We start from the raw sequence: 23,663 nt of genomic DNA, 5'->3' as shown, positions 1-23,663 counted from the left end.
TTTTGATATGCAGTTTGCACAAAATCTGACATGGCCTTTTGCTAAGGATGCATTTTAAATGGAAGAAGGAGATATAATGAGGAGAAAATGTGAGAGTGGAAACACTGGCTATTATGTGAAGGAGAACGGGTTAAAAGATACATTTTTAGGAATTGTTTGGAGGAAAGTCTGGGGGGTTTTTTGTGCAAGGAGAAATAGCCTTCAAAGTAGGAGTCAGCATGGCAAAAAACAGAGGTGGAAGGTGTAGGGTAGAGAGGGGGTCAAGGGTGAGACAGGAGGGCAACTGGAGTGGAGATGTTGGCATGGCAGAGCTTCTGAGAGCAAGCTGGAATAATCTGGAGTGAGGACATGTGTTTATTAGAGTTGATGGGGAAGTTCAAGAGCACCGTGACACACTAGAAACTTAGGAAACGGCATTACCAAAAATGGGGAAACTCCACACTCTCTAGTTACTAAATAATTAATAACGGATGATTTCTGGCCTGCTTAGTGACCTGACCTGATTGCAAGAAACAAAACATGTGGGGTAAGGATTACAATGCTATTAGGCACGGTCTTTGCTGTGATTGGCCAGTAGTGGAACAGTAAATGATTAAAGTCCTTCGCAAAAACTGTTACAGGGCTGGAAGAAAGCTTTTTATTTTTCTCTAATATTATCAAGAATTTTTTTTATCCATCTGCAGTATTCAGGAAGCTGAAATACTTGGTGGTGGGGGGTCCCCTGTGAACTGGGGACCTTTAAGAACTGGTGGATATTGCTCTAAATTTCGGTTCGCTTTTTCACTGGCATTGCTACTGTAATGTCTGTGTCTCTCTGTGTGGCAAAGGGAATCAAGTGAGGAAAAATTAAGTCTATGGTGACAGAAATTGCTAATGACTTCCAGAGGATGGAGAGATTGGGACTGCTCTCCCTAGTGAAAGAAATGTTGATTTAACTAATTTTTAATTGCTTTAAAGCTTATTTAAAAGTGCGTTTGTTATTGAAAAGAGAAGTAATTAAAGTCCTTGAAAAATTGTGGTGAACTTTGGAAACACCTTTATGGAAAAGCAGTTACCTACCTTAAAATTATTTTTATTCCTACCTAATCTGTATGAATAGCTTAATTGCTTGAATAAGTTCGGTGCATGGATGCTGCTCAGATATGTCAACATGTGTGGTATAAGGGAAGATGGAAAACCTGATAAATAGTCAATCATTGCTTTCGGAAACTTTCTAGATAAGTAAAAAAAAAATAAAAAATCACTTTTGTGAATCACTTTTTTGACAAGAACTCCTTCTCCCAAGACATAGGGGGCAGCAGAATCGAGTGTAGTTTCTAGAGACAAAATGGTTGCTAGCAAAATCATTTGGTCAGGATGGAGCTTATGCTGGTAAAACAATGATTTCATCAATGTAGCTTTGCTGTTTTTTCAAATGGAAATAACTACAGCAAGAAGGCTCTTTGTCAGTACAGCAATCTGCAAATTGATTTTGTTGTCATGTTTTTCTTGTCTTGAGGACAGCGGAGAAAAGATCACACCTCTGCCTTGTGTAGCTACATTAGTGAAACATCCTGAAGAGATCAAGGTCTATTCTTAACCTATAATTTTGTTTTGGAATTTGTCTACAATCCATTAGTTGGCTTTACAGCACAAAGGATGGATAAAACCATCAGAAGTAGTGAGAGAAGTGTGTGCAGGTTTTGTGCTATTGTTTTATCTCACAGTCACTAAATATAGTATTCCACTTGACTAATAAATGTCTTATTTTGGAAAGCTTGTCTTTTGTTTCTGGAAATATCTGCTTTTTTTCCCCAAGAGACAAGCCTCCACAGGGAGACTTCATCCAACAGCCTTCAGGCATGTTAAAGGAGCATCAGTGAAAACCAGATTCTAAAACCCAAGCCTGATATGATAGTAAGTGTTTTGGGCACTTTCTTTTAGTAAATTTGTGCCATAGTCCCTTTTACTAAAAAGAGTGTGTTCTCAAAAAGACCATGGGTTTATGGCTCATGATTCAAACAGCAAGATCCTGAAGGTGACTCTTTGTTCCCCGGCTCTCAAAAAGGCCACAGTAGTGAGAATGCAGTCAGAGGTGGTGGTAGGTGAAAACCAAGCCTAAAGCTTTTTGTGAAAAAATTTAACAGAAGTGCTTCCTGTGTCTTTCTAAAGCCTTCCCAGTGCCTGGCTGAGAGAAGGACCTGAGGCACAATGACTTGGCTGAGGTTTTAGGTGGAAGAGAGTTGTGATGCTGACAGTTTGGGATGACAAATGAAACATCTACTGAGGGTGGTGCTTGTACCAGCTCCTGAGCCAAGGGTTTGCCCAGCCTCCCTTCCTAAGGCTGGATGACTCCTAAGGCCAAAAGTTTCCTTTTGCCTTCTGGTTGGACCTACAGTTATAGTCCTTTCTCTTGGTGTTTGGGTTGGTTTTTTTTTTCCCCAGTTATTCTTGTTTTGGGGAGCCATGACCCGTGGTTTATTAGAATATATTTTGTGTGAGGTTGCCATTGAAGATCATTCAAACACTCATTAACTTTTGTCCGTACTACGTGATGTTTAGTAGCTTCCAGAGGACCTGAGTCTCTGTCCACTTGCACTCAGACCTTTAAGATCTCAACAACTTGTTTTTTTTAATCCATCAGTCTATAGATGGACAGCAGTTGTAAGGATATTTAGGTGGCTTGGCTGGAATTACTGCATTTTTCAAGGATAAATCAAAGGTTAACATTTAACATTAGGGCCTCCAGTTTTTCATAAACTCTTGGCAATGGTCTCTTCATATTTAGAGATTTAATAGATGATGATTTTCCACTTTAGAAGTTGCATGTTTGAAATGATGGTAAGCAATGTTTAATGTGCTAGAGGATGAAATATTCCCTTTGAAACCCTGGAGGATTGTGCAAATAAGAAATAATCTATTTCTTTCACCATCTACTGCTTTAATACCAATTTAATAAATAAGATAGTTTATATCTACATTCATAGGACCATAGAATAATTGATCTTGGACAGGTGTTCTGGAGGGTATCTAGTCCAACCTCTTGCTCAAAGCAAGGAGCTAATTTTTTGATACTAGCTTGAAAATTAGGTGAGGTTGCTCAGGGCTTTGAACTGGGGAGACTTCCAAGGATGGAGACTGCACCTCCTCTCTGGGAACCCCTTGCACTGCTGTTTAACCCCCAATATTGAGCTTGTTTCTACCTTACACCCAGCTGGAATTCTCCTTGTTGCCATTTGTCCCTGTTGCCTCACCGTGCACCTCTAAGAGTCTGGCTCCATCTTCTCTGTAGGTACTTGCAGGCATCAAGAAGGACCCCCAAAACCTTACCTCCTCCAAGCTGAACAAACCCACCTCTTGTAGCCTTTCCTCATGTTCTCTGGCCACCTGACCATCTTGGTGGCCCTCCACTGGACTCTCTCTTGCATTGGGGACCCCAGTATTGCTGGTGGTCCAAGATCTAGTATTTCAGATGAAGCTTCAGAAGCACCAAACCCATACCAGTATAACCCAAGATGTGGTTGGTCTTCCCTGTTGCAAGAGCACGCTGACTCACAGGCCACTTCTTGTCTGCCAGGAGCCCAGGTCCTTTCCTGCAGAGCTCTTGCATGGGATGACTCCATCCCAGGTGCAGGACTCTGCATTTGCCTTTGCTGAACCTCCATGAGTTTCCCGTTAGCCCATTTCTCCAGCGTAACAAGATCTCTCCAAACGTTAATGATTACTCTAGTTTATCAGCCACTCTCCTTAATTTGTTAATGCTTTGTTGAACTTGCAAAAAATATTTTCTATCCTGTCTACGAAGTTGTTGAGAAAGCTGTTAAAAAGTATTGGTCCTGTGATAGCCCTGAGGCATGCCACACACAACCAGCCACCAGCTGAACTTTGAGCTGTGGACAACCTTTCCAGTCTGATTTCAACAAATTTTCCATGCCCCTTGTAGCCACACTGGGGAGCTGTGAAGGGAATGGGTAGTTTACAAAGATAAAATGGTGGGAGATCATGGGGAAATGGTGCAATGGTGGGAGAGCATGTGGAAAACCTTGCTAAATTGAGGTGCTGGTCATCCCCCGTGCCAGAGGCAATCAGGGCGTGACTGCCATCATCCTTCAAATTTGATATCGAAAGGCCTTGCACTGATATTGGCCACCTTCCTCAGCATCCTTGGATGTGTTCTCTCTGGTTCTGGGGACTTCTGTGTCCCTGGCTTATTTAATTAGTCTCTAGTTTAGTCCTCCATCCTCTATTGTGGGTATAGTACCTGTCTCCCCAAACTCTGCTGCTAGGCAGTGTATTGAGCCTAATTATTCTGACAGAGTTTGGAGATTTAAGAACCTTCTTCAAAGACAGACTGTATAAATTGAAGTAGATTAATAAACTCGACTGGAACATAATGCCATTTCTTATTCTAAGCATAATAAAGTGAAAATCAAGAATGAGTGCATTTGTCTCCAGTGTGTATTTTTCTGGATTACAAAATGTAGCAGATGTCGTATATAGCAACATTTCTTTGTAAACCAGCATGTTTGAAAGACTGGCCTTATAAGAATTCGTCTTTTTTAAATAGGTGTGTATCTAAAAGCAAAACAGATCTCGCTCTGTTTGTTTAAATCTCTCTTATCTGCTGATGTGAGTTCAGATTAGAGTGGCTGACTTAAATATCTTGAATCCACCCATCTTGCCGCTGTGTCGGCTCCCAGCTCTGCCCCTGAATCCTCTCCGGTGCTGAAATCCAGAGCTCAACAGCAGCAGGGAGCTGAGCCGCCAGCAAAACGCTGCTGATATTTCAGTAGCAGTTGTCCTTTTACCAATCTTTGGCTCTAAAAGCAAGCCCTCCAGTTTTCTAGTTTTAGGATTAGACTTTTTAAATCAGTAACTGGTGAGTAAGTAAAAACGCGCGTGGGATTTGCCGCTTTTCCTAAACTCATTCTGCCCTTCTAGCCTTGGTACAGCATCCTTCAAGCAGGAAAGTAATTTTAACAATATATAGTAGAATATCTAACAATATATAGTAGAATATAGTAGAAGAAATGATGTAAAAGGGAGGTGTGAGCAGGGGTGATATTCAGCAGCTGAGTACTGACGTTTATCATTTGTCTTCCTTGCAAGCCGAGACAGCAGGATGTTCCTGGAGGAAGGATGATGCCCAACTTTGCCAGTTTTAATGACTTCTGTGATTTTCTTACATCTCTCTTTCACAAAAATGGCTCTACATGATGTTTAATACTCTGTTTACACAACCCTTTATTTTTAGACACTTGTTGCACGCCTTGAGGTGTTGAGTTGTGTATATTGACGTTGAGTTTTCAACGTCATGCCCATGATGTTGCTAGTGAAGCACGTGTGTGTGCTCCCATGCTGCTTCCAGTCTCTTTTCACCCTCTTTTTCCAAAACCTCTCTCCTCTCCGGACTGGCCAAAGTCATCCTTCCACCAGTTGGACAGGACAAGAGTCAGGGATGGGTCTTTATTTGCCCAGCTTTTGGCAGGAGGAGGCTCAGGAGGTGCAAACAGTCCTGGTAGACATTCTCTCCCGAGCACCACCACCGTGCTGTGGCATCTGGGGAGACCAGGGGTGAATTTCTGTCCTTTTTGCTCGGTGCAAATTCTCTTGGCTGCATCTTGTATCTTCCTCCTTTGGGGTGAAGCGTTTTTCTTGGAATTCTTGCTCCTCCTCTGCTGCCTGTTCCTATTGCTGGGCTCCCTTAACTGTGCTGGTACAACTATCTGAGCAGCCATATGGTGAACCAGATCAGTGAACAGCAAAAAAGGTTATTTTTAACCCAGATCAGTTCACTAATGTAGTTCACTGTACAGCTCCGTAGCAGTCATGTTGGTACAAAGGCAACTGGCAGTTTTTGAGGGGAGGAAAGACGGGAAGGCGCTTCCAGCCAGTAATGTCCCTGTGGTTTCCTGCCATGTTTTCTGCCTTCCAAAATTATTTCTTTCCATGCCTTTATTTCCTGCTAGGTATTTTCACAGATGTTTTGGCTTCTAATTCGTCCAGGTGGATCTCATCTGATATTTTTTTTGCCAATACCTCTGGCTTCTCAGGTTGTTGGTTTTTTTTTTTGTTTTTTTTTTTTTGTTTTTTAATGTGTCCTGAGAACTAAACTTGGCTCTGTTCTGGATAACCTGGGTATATTCATTGACATTTTGCTCTATTTTTTCCTTAATTTAGATACTAAATGTGTTAGGCTCTATGACAAATGTCTCTGGTATCCTCCATATGGTATCTCCTTGCTCCCAACTCAGTACTACACCCTTTATTATTGACTTTATGTTATAGTCCTTTAATTGTATTCACTGCGTGAGTAAAGGTGTCGGAATTAACCTTCAGAATGAAACACCATCAGTGCTTTTCTTAATGTCCAAATAGACTGTCTGTCATGTTCTCATTAATCCCTCTTTTGTAATGCTGTGAAGACTTGCGTTAAAGTGTTTTTCTTAGATTTTATTGCTTTTAAATAGAGGTAAAGGTCAAACTGAGGCTGCTATCGCTGAAAAGTTTATTTTTACTTTATGATGGCTGCATATAATTTTTTAATACTGAAACTTTTCAAAGATTGAGTACTGTCAGTAGTGCAGTAAACAGTTTCCTTTAATTAACACTAATCTTAGATAATTAAATTGTTTCCTTTTGACTGTAAAGTTGTTTGTGACTTAGAAACCTCTAAGTGTCTTATATGATATAAATTGTACAAGTGAGAATAACTAATCCAAAATCAATACTTGAAGAACCGGTTTTGAAAAATTGGTGAAAACAGGAGGTAATAACTTCAACATCTACATCTGAAGAATTTTTCCTGCTGGATTTAGAAAAGTGTTTGATACAAGGACAAGCCTGATGTACGAGGCTACGCAGGCTCAACGTCAGCCCCCCCTGCTGCCCCAAGGGACATTTATTCTCTAATCTCAGTCAATTTAGTTATCAGAGCCCAGAAGATCCCTTTCCATTTTGCTGGGTTTGGATTCTCAGAGTGTTAAAATGCAAAATGCAGTGGAATAAGATTTAAAGGAAGGTGCCTGGCTCCAGACAAGCATCATTAGAGCTTGTCCAGTTGGACTTTAGCTCCTAATGTTGTTCTCTTCCTTCAAAAATCCCAGTCTCAGTGAATGTCCTGATGGATGGCCGTGCAATTCAAGGGACTCAAGCGGTACGGAAGGTTTTTGAGATGGAAAATTGGCTCATGAGGAAAGTGTTGCAGTGCTGTCCAACTGAATAAAGCTATTTTCTCAGTGGATAATGCTGTATTTTTACTCTCCAGCATGTCAGACACTTAAATGGTTTTATCTGCATTTGATAAGTAGTTGTGGAGTGTATTTTTAAATGAATTATGCTAACACTGTTTTATCATAATAATCTGCAATCTACCAAGGCAGGGTTTTTGATCATGATTCTAATTCTTAATCTATTTTATAATCTGTGTACCCAGCTCCTACCACTGGAGTCCAGATTTATAGAAAGAAGAACAAACGTAAGAGATACAAAAGGGAAATTATAGGAGAATAATTGTAATATCATCATCATAATGGTGTAGGTACAAAAACAAAAGCAGCAAACTAAATTTTGGTCATAGGAGGGGAGGGTAGAATTAAAATGAAAAATATTATTTCACTGCTTGAAATACCACACATAGTTGATGAAGATATTAAGGAACAAGTTTTCTTATTAAGTAGCTACAGTAATCTTATAAGGAAATGATAAGGGATTTAAACTTTTTCACACCAGGAAGAAAGTGGGAGGAGAAGGAGGACTTCATTATGGAGTAGGCTGCAGGAACCCTGTTAGGTTTCTTTGCTCAACTTGATAGAGGTGAATTGCTTTAAAAGCTAGAGCACGTAATCTAATAAATAGGAAATTAGAAGTTAATGGGAATCTTGCGCAAAATGTATTCTGTGTGAATTAATGCATTCATTCAGTAAGCTGAGGCAACTTTGGCTCTAGAAAAGGAGTTGACAAGGGTTAGTAGGAAGTCAAACGTAGTAAGCAGGAACCGGAAGAGTCTTGACTCTCAACCCAGATGTTTTCCACTTGCAGTTGCAAATATCTGGTGTACAAGCAAAGAGGGCAAAAATCTTTGAGGACTGAAGAGAGAAGGTTTAGTAACGTCCTGTATCTCTAAAAAACTCACACAGGACAAACCCCTCACCACCAAGAAACAAGCACCTCCCAAACTTGATAAGGCATCCAAATACCTTCTTTATACGTCTCATCTGGTCAAAGTATTTTCTTTGTACGTCTCATCTGGTCAAAGTATCTTCTTCGTACATCTCAGCTGTTCGTGGCTGGTGGTGCCCCTGCCTGTAGAGGGGGGGTGCCTGGTGGGTGAGTGGATGAGGACAGTTCCAGCATCTCTTCCAGACCCTCTTAATATCCAGATCATAACTTTAAAATAAAAAGAGCAATGATACTTGCCAAGCATGAAAGACACTTCTGGCTAGTGAATATTTCTACTTTTCTTCTTTCCATATTTCATTTCAGGAAAAACCGTGTCATTTTTTCAGGCAGTCCTACCTATGGTAATGTCAGCTCAGTAACTGGGGGAGCTGGTGTTCTACCTTTGCTAAAGGAGGCAGATTCCAGCTTTCCATTGGTGTTTGCCTTGCCTGAGCTTGCCGGTGTGAGATCAGCATTTGGCTTCCCGTGGTACCAAGGGATGACGGCGATATCTCCGTTGGCTCTGAGACAGCCTACAAGAGACTGCTGGGGTGGCACGACTGGGAAAAGGCAACCTGCCTCTCTTGGGGAAGTCAGGGTGATTTTTTTCTGTATTTTTTGCTCCCTGCTCCCTTTTCTTTCTCCATTCTTTTAACAGGTGGAGCAATGAGCCTGGTTAAACTTAGAGACAACCAGGAAAAAAAGAATATTATCACTGACGAGGAGAGCCCTCTTCTTCCCCGAGGAAGCAGTAATAATATTTATTTGATAGGGACTTGTGTGCTGGATAACTGCTCCTTTTGATTTCTATATGCTTCACATGAAAGTTCCAGCTAGCTCTTCAGGGAGTGGTACATAGTTTCTTCAGCTGTGTACCGAAGGACTTCTAACACCTTGCACAGAGTTTTTAGATTACTAATTAAAAATGCCACATTACAGTTTAAATGTCCATCCTAGATCCATTGTATGATAGTCCTCAGCACTAAAATAAGTTTATTCCCTTTGCTTGCTTTTTTTGGTTGTTAATCTACAGAGAGGCAAGCTTTTCTCTTCCCTTTCTACCCCCTCCTGTCCTGCATGGAGGTGACTTCTGCAGATTTATTCAGCTTTCTGCAAGAGGCTGAGGTTTTCCCAGCTGCTGCTTCTCTCCCACTGGTTTCAGAGGAGCAAGGTTTGCTGGTAGAGCTGCACCAGCACATTGAATGAGGAGGGGGCTTCTACAGCATCACGGGGTTAATCTGAGGTCGCACTCTTGATGAACATGGTTGTGCCAGCAGAACTCCCCAATGTTGTGCTATTTCCCTAAATATTCCAAATTAATACCTCCTGTCATGTTTTTCCTCTTTAAAATTTGTTTTTCTCATTCTCTAATGAATGTCTTTGAACTTCTACTCGAAGGCCTTGATTGGGACTGACTGTGTTTCTGAAAATAGGTCTCAATTTTGTGTGTGTATGGCATCACTGTGGTTAGAGAATGTGGCAGTCCAGGCCTCCAGCTGAGGAGGGGTAGGAGATGGGGGTAGAGCACAAAGCAAGAGAATATGGTGAGGGCTGGGTTTTGGGGCCACTCCTGTTTAACATCTTTATTGATGATCTAGACGAGGGGATCGAGTGCACCCTCAGTCAGTTTGCAGATAACACCCAGTTGGGTGGCAGTGTTGATCTGCTCGAGGGTAGGGAGGCTCTGCAGAGAGACCTGGCCAGGCTGGAGCGATGGGCTGAGGCCAACTGGGGGAGTTTCACTAAGGCCAAATGCCGGGTGCTGCCCTTGGGCCACAACAACCCCCAGCAGGGCTACAGGCTTGGGGAGGAGTGGCTGGAGAGCTGCCAGTCAGAGAGGGACCTGGGGGGGATTGATTGATAACGAGCCAGCAGTGTGCCCAGGTGCCCAATGGCATCCTGGCTTGTATCAGCACTAGCGTGGCCAGCAGGGACAGGGAAGGGATCTTACCCCTGTGCTCGGCACTGGTGAGGCCGCCCCTCGATTCCTGGGTTCAGTTTTGGGCCCCTCACTCCAAAAAGGGCATTGAATGACTCGAGCGTGTCCAGAGAAGGGCAACGGAGCTGGTGCAGGGTCTGGAGCACAGGTGTGATGGGGAGCGGCTGAGGGAACTGGGGGGGTTTAGTCTGGAGAAGAGGAGGCTGAGGGGAGACCTCCTGGCCCTCCCCAACTCCCTGAAAGGAGGGTGCAGAGAGGGGGGATGAGTCTCTTGAGCCAAGGACCCAGCGGCAGGCCAAGAGGGAATGGCCTCAAGCTGCGCCAGGGCAGGGTCAGACTGGCTCTTAGGAAGGATTTCTTTGCAGAAGGGGTTGTTGGGCGTTGGAATGGGCTGCCCAGGGCAGGGGGGGAGTCCCCATCCCTGGAGGGGTTGAAGAGTCGGGCTGACCCAGCGCTGAGGGATCTGGTGGAGTTGGGAACGGTCAGTGTGAGGTTCATGGTTGGACTGGAGGAGCTTCAAGGTCTTTTCCAGCCTCGATGATTCTGGGATTCTGTGAATCTGACACAGCTTCAATTACATTTACGTCCTGCACCTTCTCACACACTCAGGTTAAGTGAAAGATCCATGTGAAACTAGATTTCTTTTGTGTTCATACTCATTTGAATGATTTCTCTTAAATTCTGACCATTTACGACTGGGTTTTGATTGGTGACTGAGAGCAGTGATGTGTGTGTGTAGACAGTTGGATAACTTCCCTCTGTGTGTTGTGCAGCTCATCACAGCTTCTCTCTGCAGTAGCAGCATCCACTTATTATGAACCTAATCGTTTTGACTTCTGGTCAAGAAAAACCAGAAAAGAGGCCAAAAAAAACCCCCAACCCAAAAAGGGTGATTCTACTGAGCGTCTGCGTGGCAGCACAATACAAGAAGGGATTGCTGCTGTTGCAGCTAAAGAAAGATCCCACCGACAAGGTTAATGGGAGGTGGGTACAGTACTTCTGTTTCTTTAGCAGCTAAAGACGAACAAAAAGTGAACTTGCTGATAATCCCTCGGCATTAAAGGTTGCTGCAGTGCTGTCCTCCTGCTAAATCAAGGTGGTGCTTGGAAACCCCCATGCATTCAGCACACGCAGCAGTGTTGGACACGTACGGGGAACCTTCAGTATTTGCTGAGTGGAGTTTATTGACTTCCTTGGCCATACAAGTGTAAAGATGTAAAAATGTTCCAAAGCTTGGACTTGAAGCAAATTTAGCTGTCAAACTGGCTCTGCTAGATGAAATAGTAAGGGCAGAGGCATCGAGATTGTGTGAAAGCAGAGGAAGGAATGCTCGTTGGTCCCATGGTTGATGCTGAGCCTGGCGTAGCTGGCAAGGCGCGCTTTTTGCAAAATTGCTAAAGGATGGAGGAAGACCTGGGGGAGGTGGTTTTCTCCCCCATTTGCTTGGACCCAGATTATTTTCTGCTTCTTTCTTGCCACAAAAGGAGTAATTTGTTTAATTTTGCAAAATGTTACTGAAGCTGTTGGAAATGAAACTGCAGCCCACGTCTTCTTGATAAATGACTGTGTGTATTCCTGGAAGGAAGTTAAAACGGGTCTGTGTTATATTTGGTACCTCCTGAAGCACTGAGGCTACTTTGAGTACAGAATGTGCTCAGAGAGAGACTAATTTGCTATTGCAGAGCTTGATGTGATGAGATTTGTCAAGTCGTTGTTTCTGCTGGAATTCACTTACGCTTTCCTCTCTCTCATCTCTAAGATGTTTGCTTATATATTTTAGAGTTGTGACATCTTTGAACTGGTGGACCATAAAGGCAAGTCAGGAAGCCTAAAACAAGGATTAAATTCCAAGCAATGAATATGCTTGTTATAAGGTGGAAATACAGAAGTCAAGCACCTGTACAACAGGTAGAAATATTAGTGAGACGTTTCCCTGAGTGCACTCACGCTTTTGGTAGCAGCAGTGTTGGGATTATCTGGACGTTTGAGCATCAGCAGGGTGGGTTTTGGCTTCTCTCCAAGGATGCCATCTCAGATGGTATGGTGGTGGTTTTCTGCAGCAGGGGATTCTGGGAACTTCAGTAAAAATGAAGTTGGTTGTTTTTTTGGGGTTTTTTTGGTTTTTTCCCCTGTTCATTTCCGATTTCATGCTGTTTCATTTGCTGGGCTTGAAGGGCCTCTTGGTGTAATGCTGCAGGAAAGGTGGAATGGATCAGCACTCCCAAAGAAACCCTCAGTTGTTTTACTGGATTCAACGTTTTCTGCGTCCTGTTTCTCCCCAAGAGTGTTTTTTGAGTGAATGTAAACTAATACTGGGTCAGTGGTTAGAAGCAATGAAAAAATATTTAATGTAAACCTTTTGGTACTGGGTTGATTAAAATAAACAACTGTTATAAGGAGTGCTGGTCCTGGTTTGTGAACAGTAGGTTTTCTGTTCCTCTGTATAATGCATAAAGCATGTGGAGCTGCTTGAGAGCTTTTGTTTTGTGCTGTGCTTATTTTGAGGTATTTCTTTTTCAGCTCTCTGAGCTTTTGTGTCAGCTGGGAAGGGAGGGTGTAGGAGTAACGTGTAAAACTTTGTTTGGCTAAAACCTGTTTAGTCTCAAATCCTGACAAATAGCTGGTTAACAAGTATTTAAATGAAAGCTTGAACTTTGTTTTCTCCCAGTTGAAAGCTGAGAAGATCCTAGTTCTGATTTTATCCACTCCTGATGTTGTTTGTTTCTAGTTTCTACGCGATTCTTCAGCAGAGCGTAGGCAAAGCATAGTTGATGTAGACTTTGTGCAAGACGCGCCGTGTGAGTATTCCACCCCAAGTCATTGAGCTGTAACATAGCTGTAGAAAGATTTTGTGTCTTGATTTGAAGGTGCAAATGTTGAATTTCTGCTGATTTTCTTCCTATGCCTATGGTGAGGTAAAAGTGTAGCCTTGGTATTTTTAGGGGAAGGCAAACTGAGATATTTATTTGTAGGAAAAGTGCAGTAAATATGCATATCTATTTTGTTCAACGACAGCAGGTAGGAAACATGAGTTGCAGACCGTTCACATCATGCTGTCTTTTTTGCAGCTGCTGGTCTTGTAGCCAGCTCCTGTAACCCTTCCCTCTCCTCCTCTTATCCTGCGTCTCCATCGCTCCTCCTTTTTTGACTGCTTTTCTTACATGTGCCCATTCCTCCTTTTGCTCCAGTGGAGATAAAGACCACTCTTTGCTAGAAAGAGACGTGTTTTCTGTCCGACGGGTTTGCCCGCTGAGCCTCACGGGTCTCTCTCTTTCTCTCTGGTTGCTGCTGCAGAGCTGTGGAATGCTGTGAAGACTCACTGCCCTGCAGCTGTAGGCAGACTCCTCTCCGGATTATCTCCATCCGAAGGAAGCTCGTATCCAGGAGGTATCAATTCATGTTTTATGTCTGCCCTTCAATTCTAGCGCTTGAGTTTAGATACTCCTCCAAAAACCTTTTTCCCTACTCCCTCCACAGAGAAAAGCTTTGGATGCCACAGAGATTGCAAGTGTTGATTAAAAAGCGTTTGTGTTTGGTATGGGTTGGACCCTTGTTTATATTAAATGAACTTTGGTACAGAATCACATTACGTTTTAAACTAAGCAAGTAATTTCTGGGTCAAGAAATGCATAAGCTGGAACTCCAGCAACACTGTATGTCTAGCGTATTTTATTGTGTTGATTTATAAAGTTAATAAACCTAAGGTAATCAGCAGACTGGAGTAGAACACACAGTAGGTATGTGCTGCTCTTATAAAGAATTGTAAGAGTTAGGATTTTTGTAGTGTTTATTAGTCTTAATATCTTCTTCGTAAATAATTTATTTTTGTTTTATATTAAAAAGAAGGCAAAAAGCGCTGCTTGTGTTCGCTAGCTGGGTCGGAATCACTGGGTTGGTAGAGGCACGATTCCTGGTATAAATTTCTGTCATTTGCCTGTAGAAAGGCAAATTATTTTCTAATAGTTTGTGTTGCAGCCTTTCATAAAAACTAGAAACGATTTTTAAAAATATAAACTTTGCGGTGCAATGTGGTCTGTAAATTGGCTGGAGCAGATTCTATCTTAACTATTTATTTTTGTGTATGGTGTCTGGCATTACGAGCCTGGACAGGTCAAGCCCTCTAAGCATTTATATATAAAGACAATGAAATACTTTACATCAGTGGCATAGCATGATATACAACTAGCTATTAAATACGACCGTACCACTTCAGGAGATCCCTGTGCTGCACACAGTTACGGGCTAGAAAGTATGTTGGGCAGATGTCACTGTCCGCCTGCCCTGTGCTTGAATTTTCCCCTGGGTATTCACACTTGGTTGTTGCTGCAGAGAAGACACTGGGATAGCTGAAGTGTCAGTCTGACCCAAACCAGCTGTTCTTGCGCAGGAGTATGGAAAAAACAGGGTTGACTGTTGGTTTTTTGGTTTGTTTTTTTTTTTTTTTCCTTTTATATGTTTTGCTGCTTGCTTAGTAACATGAACTTTAAATGTCAGCTGCCAGGATACCCACTGAGTGTTCTGCTCCCACTCAAGTCAGATTTGCTGAAAACCAGATGCAGACAGACAACAACAGTGCTGATGGGTGCTCTCTGCTCTCAGATCCGCTGTGCTGCAGCGGGGAGGCATGCTGTGACCCTTCTCCCAATATTTTGGCATGTAGAAGTGTTGCAGCCCTGCTTTGGGAAAAACCTCCCTAATTAGATACCTGCTCTTTGGGTACAGAAAAAATCAGGCTGTTGTTTCTTCCTCATCCCACCCTCAGCAACTCAACTGGTCTTAGGTCGGATGGGACAGAAAGTGCCAAGTGCTTCAGAAAAGCTTTGTCCTTGCTCATGCCAATCTTGAAGCAACAACGATGGTCCCCTTCCCCTTTTTGTTGAATATCATGCTAGAAAAAAGGATAAATCCCCTTTTTCTGCACACTTCCCCCATATTTCCAAGTTGGAGCAACAGAGGGAGACGCAGTTGGGGCTATGCTGCTTTTTCTGGGCCTGAGAAACAGAGGCCCAGGGCTGCAGAAGGAAGAGAGGCAAAGCCAAGGGTGTGCATTTGATGGGTTGTGAAGTAGGGAGAAGGCAGAGGTGGGGGCTGAGTTGCTCAGACTGGAGAAGTGGGACTGGCATTGCTGGAAGATCTGGAAGACAAGATGTTTTTTCAAGTGAGAATATGTTGTTAAGTGTTGGCTTTGCATGAGAGAGTGAGCTTCTGGTCCAAGGGGCCCCTGGTCCAATTCAGCTCCAGATTAAGAAATTTAAGTTTAAGCTTTATGTGTGCTGGGTGTCTGAGCTCCCAGCCTAGTCTGTGGAGATCTCAAGTGGAATTGCTGGAGCCTGGGGGGGTTTGGTTGACTAGTTACTGGTTGTCTTCTTCAAGCTGATTGGGGTTACTCTCCAGGCTGTGACTGCCCTGCTTGAGATCTCCACCAGCCACCTCAGACATTTACTTTTCTGGTGTCTATATTTTGGGTTGAACCTCCCCCTTTTAGATTCATGATGGTAAACAGTGTTCAGAAATCAAAAGGCAGAAGAAATTGAGTTAAATTCTTGTATGTGTGTGTACCTGACCTCTTAACTTAGTTTACTTAGGTTAGGTTATTTCCTGCTTGGGAAGTACCCCACTCTCCCAAATCCTAAGTGGAATTCCAGCAATTAAATAGTTAATCACTGTGTGTGTGTAAAATCCCTGTGTATGGGAAAATCCCTCTCTTTTCTATGTAGTGGTTTGGTTTGATGTAAATATTTTTAAATGCGCTTTTACATTAGGCTGGTTTTTATACACTGTGTGTGAGTGGAATTTGGCATGTGGTTAACTGGGCCTGGACTTTATACTTTCGCTCCATTCACCTCAACGTTTCTCAACTCTTATGGAGAATCTGTGATTTTTAGTCTCCTGACCATTCATGCCAGTTTGGAAAGGTCCATTTGGCAGTCTTCACCGGGCTGGGAATGCATCAAATCCAGAGCTGAAGTGAAGCATCTTGCTAGCAGGTGATGGATACTTCTCTGCCGTTGGGGCATGACTACCTCACTTAGTGATTTTCTTTTCTACTGCGTGAGCAAATCCTTTGTTCACAGATCTTAAGTTTTCTTGAACTGCCAGCTCTGTTTTGGAGAATAAATTTCCTTTTGGAGAACATAGGATATGGAAGGTGATTTCTGTTAAGCCAAGTTAAGTGCTGCCTCCAGCTCTGGGGTCTCTAGTTTGGGATAAACATGGACCTTGTCCAGCGGGGCCAGAGGAGGCCACGAAGATGCTCGGGGGGCTGGAGCACCCCCCTGTGAGGACAGGCTGAGAGAGTTGGGGGGTTCAGCTGGAGAAGAGAAGGCTCCGGGGAGACCTTAGAGCGGCCTCCCAGGACTGAAAGGGGCTACAGGAAAGGGGGGAGGGACTCGTCATCAGGGGGGAGGCATAGGATGAGGGGGAACAGGTTTAAACTGACAGAGGGGAGATTTAGATTAGATGTAAGGAAGAAATTCTTCCCCGTGAGGGTGGTGAGGCCCTGGCACAGGTTGCCCGGAGAAGCTGTGGCTGCCCCCTCCCTGGAAGGGTTCAAGGCCAGGTTGGACGGGGCTTTGGGCAACCTGGGCTAGTGGAAGGTGTCCCTGGCCGTGGCAGGGGGGTGGAAATGGATGATTTTTAAGGTTGCTTCCACCCCAAACCAGTCTGTGATTCTGTGTAGGTCCCAGGATCTTATGAGACATCCTATGATTATTTAAGAGTGAAAGGAGATCCCCGTCCCTTGTTTCTAGTGGAGTCTAATGAAGGTGATACCAAGGACAGTGGTTCGTGTTTCTTTCTTTCCTTTGGATCGTGTCTAGAGAAGGAAGATACATCATATTAGAACATTAACAATGTTTTAAAATGAAGCCTTCTGTCTAGTCTGGACATATTATGGGTTTTTAGCATGTTTATTTGTGAGCTCTGGGACCCAGCTGTATCTATGAACATGCCTCTGAGTTAGGAGGACGCTGCTCATCCACACAACTTGGTGTGACTCTACACACTGCAGTAGCATGTAAGTAAATGGAGCATAAAATGGGGCTCAGGAATATTGCCTGTTGCTTCAGAGCTCTTTAATTTGGAGATATTTCAGTGTTACATTCTAAGAGCTGAGGCTAGTAGCTGGTGAGAGAACGGCTGAGACTGCATTTGAGGTTGCTGGTTTTCTGATTCAGATGGTGGGCTCGAGGGAAGAAGCAGTTGCTGGTTGTGTGTGGGGTGTGTGGGTTTGAGTGTGAGGGCAGGTCAGAGGACTGGTGTTTTCTACCATACCACATCACCGAATCTGTGCTCGGTGTGCGACATGCCTCGGCATTTCCTAAGGATGCTCTTGCAGCGAGCGGGAACGGCTGCCTCGAGAGCAGAACCTTCCAGCGTGTTACTTCTGCTTTTGTTGATTTTGGTTTTGCCCAGTAACCTCTGGCCATATATTGGCAGAAACAGGAACGTGGACACTCTTGGTCCATAGTGGGGAATGTAGGTACTCTTCTTTCTCTTAAGATGTGTCCCCTTCATCTTTACACACAGTATGAGAGTCATGGAGCAGCAAGGGTCTCTTAAACGTTCCTCAACTGACACTGTTCCAGGTCCCACAAGGTGTTGGATTTTGGTTGGATTCCTCTTCTTCCCTCTCTCCCATGCCAGTCACAAATATTACAGAGTTTGCAAGGCTTTGGGATCTGTAATTACTTTGCCCATCCTTGCTTCATGGGAATTTTCTTTTAAAAGAAAATTTAAAACTTTTGTTCTGATTGGACACAAGAGGAAAGTTTTTCACGATGAGAACAATCAGCCACTGGAATAATCCCCCCAGGGAAGTGGTGAATTCCCCAACATTGGACACTTTTAGGATTCAGCTGCACAGGGTGCTGGGCCATCTTGTTTAGACCGTGCTTTTGCCAAGAAAGGTTGGACCAGATGATCCTTGAGGTCCCTTCCAACCTGGTATTCTATGAATTTCCACTTTCTGAGAAGTGTTTTATTCCTTTGTGAACACTACTGCAATGCTGGATGTATCAGTGAAAGGAACCCCCCTCCATGATGTACCTAAATATGCTGTAATGTATCGCATAGGGAAACTTCCTCCCTGCATAAGGTGATGAATTTGTGAAGATTAATTTCATCCTAACTAACATTTGTGTAAATGCTTCTCTTAGGCCTATTCCCTTAAAAAAACCCTCTTTTAATGTTTTTGCCTCAGTGTGTGGTGGCAGTCAGAGTCACCGGCTAATCACGCCCACGTGAACTGTGGCTGCGGGTCCCCAAGCTGGGCTGTGTCACTTCCCACACCCACGGCAGCTCTCCTGATGAAACCTGCGGTGTCCTTTGCCTGCCTGTGGTGTGTGATGGATGTGGTGCCGCAGGGATGCATTGTGATTGAGCATCAGGATAGGAACGACAGCCTGAACATCCCACGATGATTGGTTTGGGGTGTAGAGGAACTATTTTATTGACAAAGTGGCTTCGTGATTCTTTATGGCTGAATACTGTCGATATACAGTAATTGTTGGAGGAGTGAGACATCGTTGGAAAGGTGATGTTTCCCATAACAAGGAAAAAATATAAACTGCCAAAAACTGATTCAGAAACAAATGAAGGTTTTAATAAGATTTATGGACTTAAGCAGCAGAGAGGATCTCTGACACCAGACTTTTCAAGATGCTCTGGACTGACTTTCTACTTTTGGTCTATAAGCTTATGTGGCATATTAAAGTGTGCTGAAGATACTGCCCTGAGGTATGTGGAGAGCACACCAAAATGCTTTTTGTCTGTCTACTCAGGCAGAAAGATGCAGTTTAGGGTCTCTTTTCTTTTTCTGAGTCTAGGATGTGAGTCGTATCTACAGCTCTTCTTAAAAAATATGTATGGATCTTGAAAGCTTTGTGGCCTCGACTTCTTTTTGGACTGAGGGTTACTGTGTGGGTATCTTTTTGTAGCTCTGTGATAGCTGTTTCTCTTAGAGGCCCGGCTGACGTCCAGCAGACTTGCGAAGTGAAAGTCCCAACTGGCCGCTTGCACGGAGAGCAAAATGGGTTTCAGAAATAACATGAACTTGGAGATTTGTGTTTCCTGATGAGGGGAAGAAAGAAAACCCTAATGAGAACTCTTCAAATGATGCATTCCACACCTGGAGTGTTGTGTCCAGGTTTGGGTACCTCAATACGAGAGAGATCTCGAGGGGCTGGAGCGAGTGCAGAGGAGGGCAACGAGCTGGGGAAGGGCCTGGAGAATAAATCCTGTGAGGAGAGATTGAAGGAGCTGGGACTGTTCAGTGTGAGGAGGAGAAGGCTGAGGGGAGACCTCATCACTCTCTACAGCTCCCTGAAAGGACGTTGTAGAGAGGTTGGTGCTGGTCTCTTCTCCCAGGGAATTAGTGACAGAACAAGAGGGAACGGCTTTAAACTGCAACAGGGGAGGTTCAGACTGGGCATGAGGAAAAAATGTTTCCCAGCCAGAGTGGTCAGAGAGTGGAATAGGCTGCCCAGGGAGGGGGTGGAGTCCCCATCCCTGGGTGTGTTTAAGGGCCGTTTGGATGAGCTGTTGGGGGATGTGGGGTAGGGGAGAACTTTGTAGAGTCGGGCTGAGGGTTGGACTCGATGATCCCGAGGGGCTTTTCCAACCTGAATGATTCCGTGATTCTGTGATCGAAACGAGTGCAGCTACAGAGAAGCTCCTGAAGGGCCCAGCCAAGTGGGCGATGGTAGCAGATCTACCCAAGGACCCATTTTCTATTCCTGCTGAAGACGCGCAATAGCGCACTCAGTTCTTGCAGGCTCTGTGGCTGAGATGAGATTATAGCGAAACATCCAGTATGTTCCCTGCACCTTTCTAGCTCCTTCCCGCAGTGTTTCCTCCACATTTCTGCTCTCACAAAAGCCGTGCTGGAAGCAGCGGCCTTTCTTTCAGATGTATAATTTACCACCTCTTCCCAGTATGCCAGCCTTGTTTGTATTGATAAATGAATGTTCTCTGTGTACAGCCTGCAGATAATTCTGCTCGTCGAGCACAATGCTGCTAAATATACCTGTTTCTGATTAAGTGCATTTGAATTTGTGAGTTTGGTTAATAAGCTACACCTTTCACAGATTCTTTTGTTAACTCATAAAAGCTGCGTGTTCTGATTTATAGTGCCAAAAGGGGTAAACTGCCATTAAAAGCATTAATTAGTCTTGGTTGACTGCACAAAGAATAGAGTTGGTGTGAGCCAGCTTTTGATTTAGCCCTTTGTGGGCCTTTGATTTTTGCCTAAGCTTGTTAAAGGGTCTGTATCTCTGGCTTTTTCGTGCTAGATTGTATAATTAGAGTTTAGTGTGAAATACAGTGATTGGGCTTGAAGAGCAAGAGCCCTGTACAATTATAAGCAATGAAATTGTAAAGCAATTGGCCAGAACTTTAAATGTATTTTAATAGAGAAATGTTCTTCTTGACATGTGGATGTGATAACTTGGCGTTGTTAGATTTGCAGTAACGATATCCAGAGGATTTGTAAGCTCTGGGCATCCTTGGTAAACCTCAGAAAGGATATATTCTCGAGAGCCTTGGATTTGCCCGTTGTGTGGTACTTCAGCAGCACGTGAACGTAATGGAAGTTTTGGAAACTGCGTCACGCGTAGCACCGATGTTTTTTCTTTTCCTCTACATCTTCACCCATTTCGTACAGGCTAATAGGAAAAAGAACGCCAGACCTTGCAGCATGGCTTGGATTTTATACTTGGAATTCTTACACTCATAAATGTTATAATGTATTTCAGGGTATGGTAGTTTCTGTAGCGCCCAATTCTAGCCATCTATTCTCCACACAAAAGTTTGAAAATTAATTGAAATGCAAATCGTAGGCTAAGTTGTTTTTTTTTTTTTTTTAAATAGACCTTCCATAATTATGCTTGACTGCAAAAAAAGAATACCATTGGTATAATTTTGATAATTGCCTCTGGTTTGTTTGTGGGTTAAGATTTCCCTCTGTCCGTATAAACTTTCCTTCTGTCTTCGATATTATCACATTAACTGCTCTATAAAAAGAATGTTGGACTGGGTTTTCATCCAAACTTGCTAATACTTGTCATTAAACAGCCAACGGTTGCCCAGTGTGGTACCTCCAACACCGCCTTCATTTCCTCTGTAGGACAGTGTGTATTATGACAGTTGACTGTGGGACTTGCTAACGATGACCCACTGTAGAAATGTTTTTTAAACATGCAAATATCCAGCTGCATATGAAAATCTCCACATTTCCCACTGTTGAACTCAGAGCTTACAGAAGATTTTGAGTCCTTAGATGAAGGAGAATGGTGGAATACATCTGAAGCTCCTTGGCTTAACAAAAAGCCTTCTTTGGTTTCTCGAATGTTTTATAAGTGTATAATGACATACTGATGTCTTCTGTTGTAATTTGTATTTTAAAAGATGTTTGTGCTGTGAAGTTGTCTGCTGGTCTCTGTAGGCCAGTTCAAGGTTTGGCAGCTTTGTAAGCGTAACAGCTTATGCTTTTCCCTCCTCTGACCATTAATTATGTCAGGAGAAACCCAATTGCAACTGGAGACTTTCTCTGCAGGTAGATGTTAATGATGGTTTTATTAGAGGGTATCGTGGGTCGCTGCTGGAGAGAGCCTCCCGGCTTCTGCTGGGGTTTAGGACACAGCGAGAGCTGTCATCTCTCTCCAGATACCCTCACGCCCGGGTCCTGAACCCATGGTGTACCATTCAAAACATGGCCATGGGCTACCTTTGGCCCTGTGGCCAAAAGCTGCTGGGCTGTGGACTAGTGCATGCCCACACTTTGAGGTCAGGGTACTGCCTTTTTTCAACCCTATGGAAAATTCCCTTCTGTTTTAAATAACCGAGTTGTGCTAAGTGAAGGTGGAAGGGGACCTCTGCTTTTTGGCACTTTGGCAAAGTGGTAAGGCAATGCTAGGATGGGTTTGGGGATCTTTTTATCATCTTCCTCTTCTTCAGAGTCCTTGCTTGAATTCATTTATGAATGGAAATGAAAAGATAGAGCCATTGCAAGGAATTGTGATTATCATTCTGCCTGGTCCATTAAAGGGCTGGGGTTAGAAATTAGCCTGTGTTATTTGTTAAATGACAAATTAGGATTTTTTTTTTTTAATTTTTTTGACAAGTTGTAATTTAAAACTCGGCTGCACAAATCATTAAAACGCTGAACATTTAAACCGGTGTCAAATTTTGGGAACCCAGTACTACATCATGGGTTTCCAGGTTCTTTATGGAGATAATATGACAAAACAGACACTGCATGTGGCTCCCCAGAAGTTCTGCATTGCCATGTCCTCTGCAGCAGGACAATGGTTTGCACCTCTCAGTGAAGCTAATGATGAGAGCTGGTACTAAAGCTTCCACTTGTGCTTGGGTGGGACTTTTGTGTTTGCTCAGAGGTGGATATAAAAAGAAGCGTTTCAGAAGAGGATGTTGCAATTAAAATAAAAAGCGTAGCCTGCCCAGGTACATACCTGTGTTAGTGCTGGCAAGTGCATGTGCTACTTCACCACCAAATTAGTCTTTGTTCCTGAAGGATTTTTGCGAGCAGTTGCCTGCTGAGTCTCATCCTCTCGCTCGTTATCATCATTGTTCCCTCTTGCTTGGGCTTTTCTTTTCATAATGTAAACAATTTCTAATGGTCTCTTCCTTCTTTGCTATCAAATAATGGCAAAAGAGAAAATTAGTAATAGCTGAAGACTTATTTTTTTATGAGGCAGGCTCAGTTTTATAATAAAAAGATTGTTCCTTGCCTGCTCAGACATTAATGATAATTTGTCATCTCTGCAGTATTTGCTTTTCGGAAAGAGTTTAAAGCATTTGCTTCTGCTTCAGATACTAAGTTTGCTTATAATTATTAATGTAAGACAAGGCATGTGATATGCTATGGGGACTATCCAGGAGAAATTTCCCCTTTCCTGGGAATCTCATAATCTAGAGTAGAAGAGGTGAACTAGGAATTTGGGCTCATTTATTGGAGTTTGGGCAAAAGCCAGTCTTTAACGGGGATGGGGGAGTGTGGTAGGTCAGAAGAGGACTGTGCAGGTAGAGGACGTGGGCAGAAGAACAGCGAGGAGGTCCTAGGATTGAGTCTTGGCAGGAAGATGCTTCTGTTTTCATAAGCCTTGTAAACATTGCTAACCTAATTTCTTCAAATAAATTACAAGCTAGGCGGTGGGGAAAGCAGAGCAATTCTGCAGGGAGTTTAGTTTTAGATTCATTTAGAATCGGGAGTCAGACTTAATGATCAGGATTTAACCATTTCTTTTAAAACTATGCCTTTAAAAGCTTATGCCTTATGCTCTCTGTGTGTTTCCATTCTGCAACCTTTGGAAGTCTGATAAGGGAAGGAGAAGTCTTGGAGATGTTTAAATTCTTCTAGGTCTCATGAAAATACTGCAAGTTAAAGGAAGAAGGCTTTTTGTAAGTGGGTAAAGTGGCAACATGTACTCTCACACACAATGTGCCAGAAAATCTTCAGTGATCTGATAAATGCCTTGTCATGGGAGAAGCTTTGTTTTGAGTTTCCACTTGACCAAAGTCAACTGATGTGAGAAACAACCCCACGGGAAACCGACGTTTAAGGAGGTCC

General features: G+C 43.3%; 1 protein-coding gene across 5 annotated transcripts in view; it reads left to right on the top strand.

The window, feature by feature from the left end:
- Positions 1 to 23,663, top strand: part of FAM168A (family with sequence similarity 168 member A) — a 224,211-nt gene that overhangs the window by 45,293 nt on the left and 155,255 nt on the right. For 4 of the 5 annotated variants that reach the window (XR_012622175.1, XM_074816528.1, XM_074816530.1 and 1 more), the window contains exon 2: positions 13,373 to 13,465. The exons of the other annotated variant lie outside the window; for it this stretch is intronic. The gene's annotated coding sequence lies outside the window, so the exon portion shown is untranslated. The remainder of the gene's footprint in view (positions 1 to 13,372; positions 13,466 to 23,663) is intronic. 5 annotated transcript variants of the gene reach the window in all.

The sequence above is a fragment of the Strix aluco genome, chromosome 2 (genome assembly GCF_031877795.1).
Source record: "Strix aluco isolate bStrAlu1 chromosome 2, bStrAlu1.hap1, whole genome shotgun sequence".
Classification (NCBI taxonomy): Eukaryota; Metazoa; Chordata; class Aves; order Strigiformes; family Strigidae; genus Strix; species Strix aluco.
The sequence above is the reverse complement of the archived record's forward strand: the minus strand, read 5'-3'. Positions and strand labels throughout refer to the sequence as shown.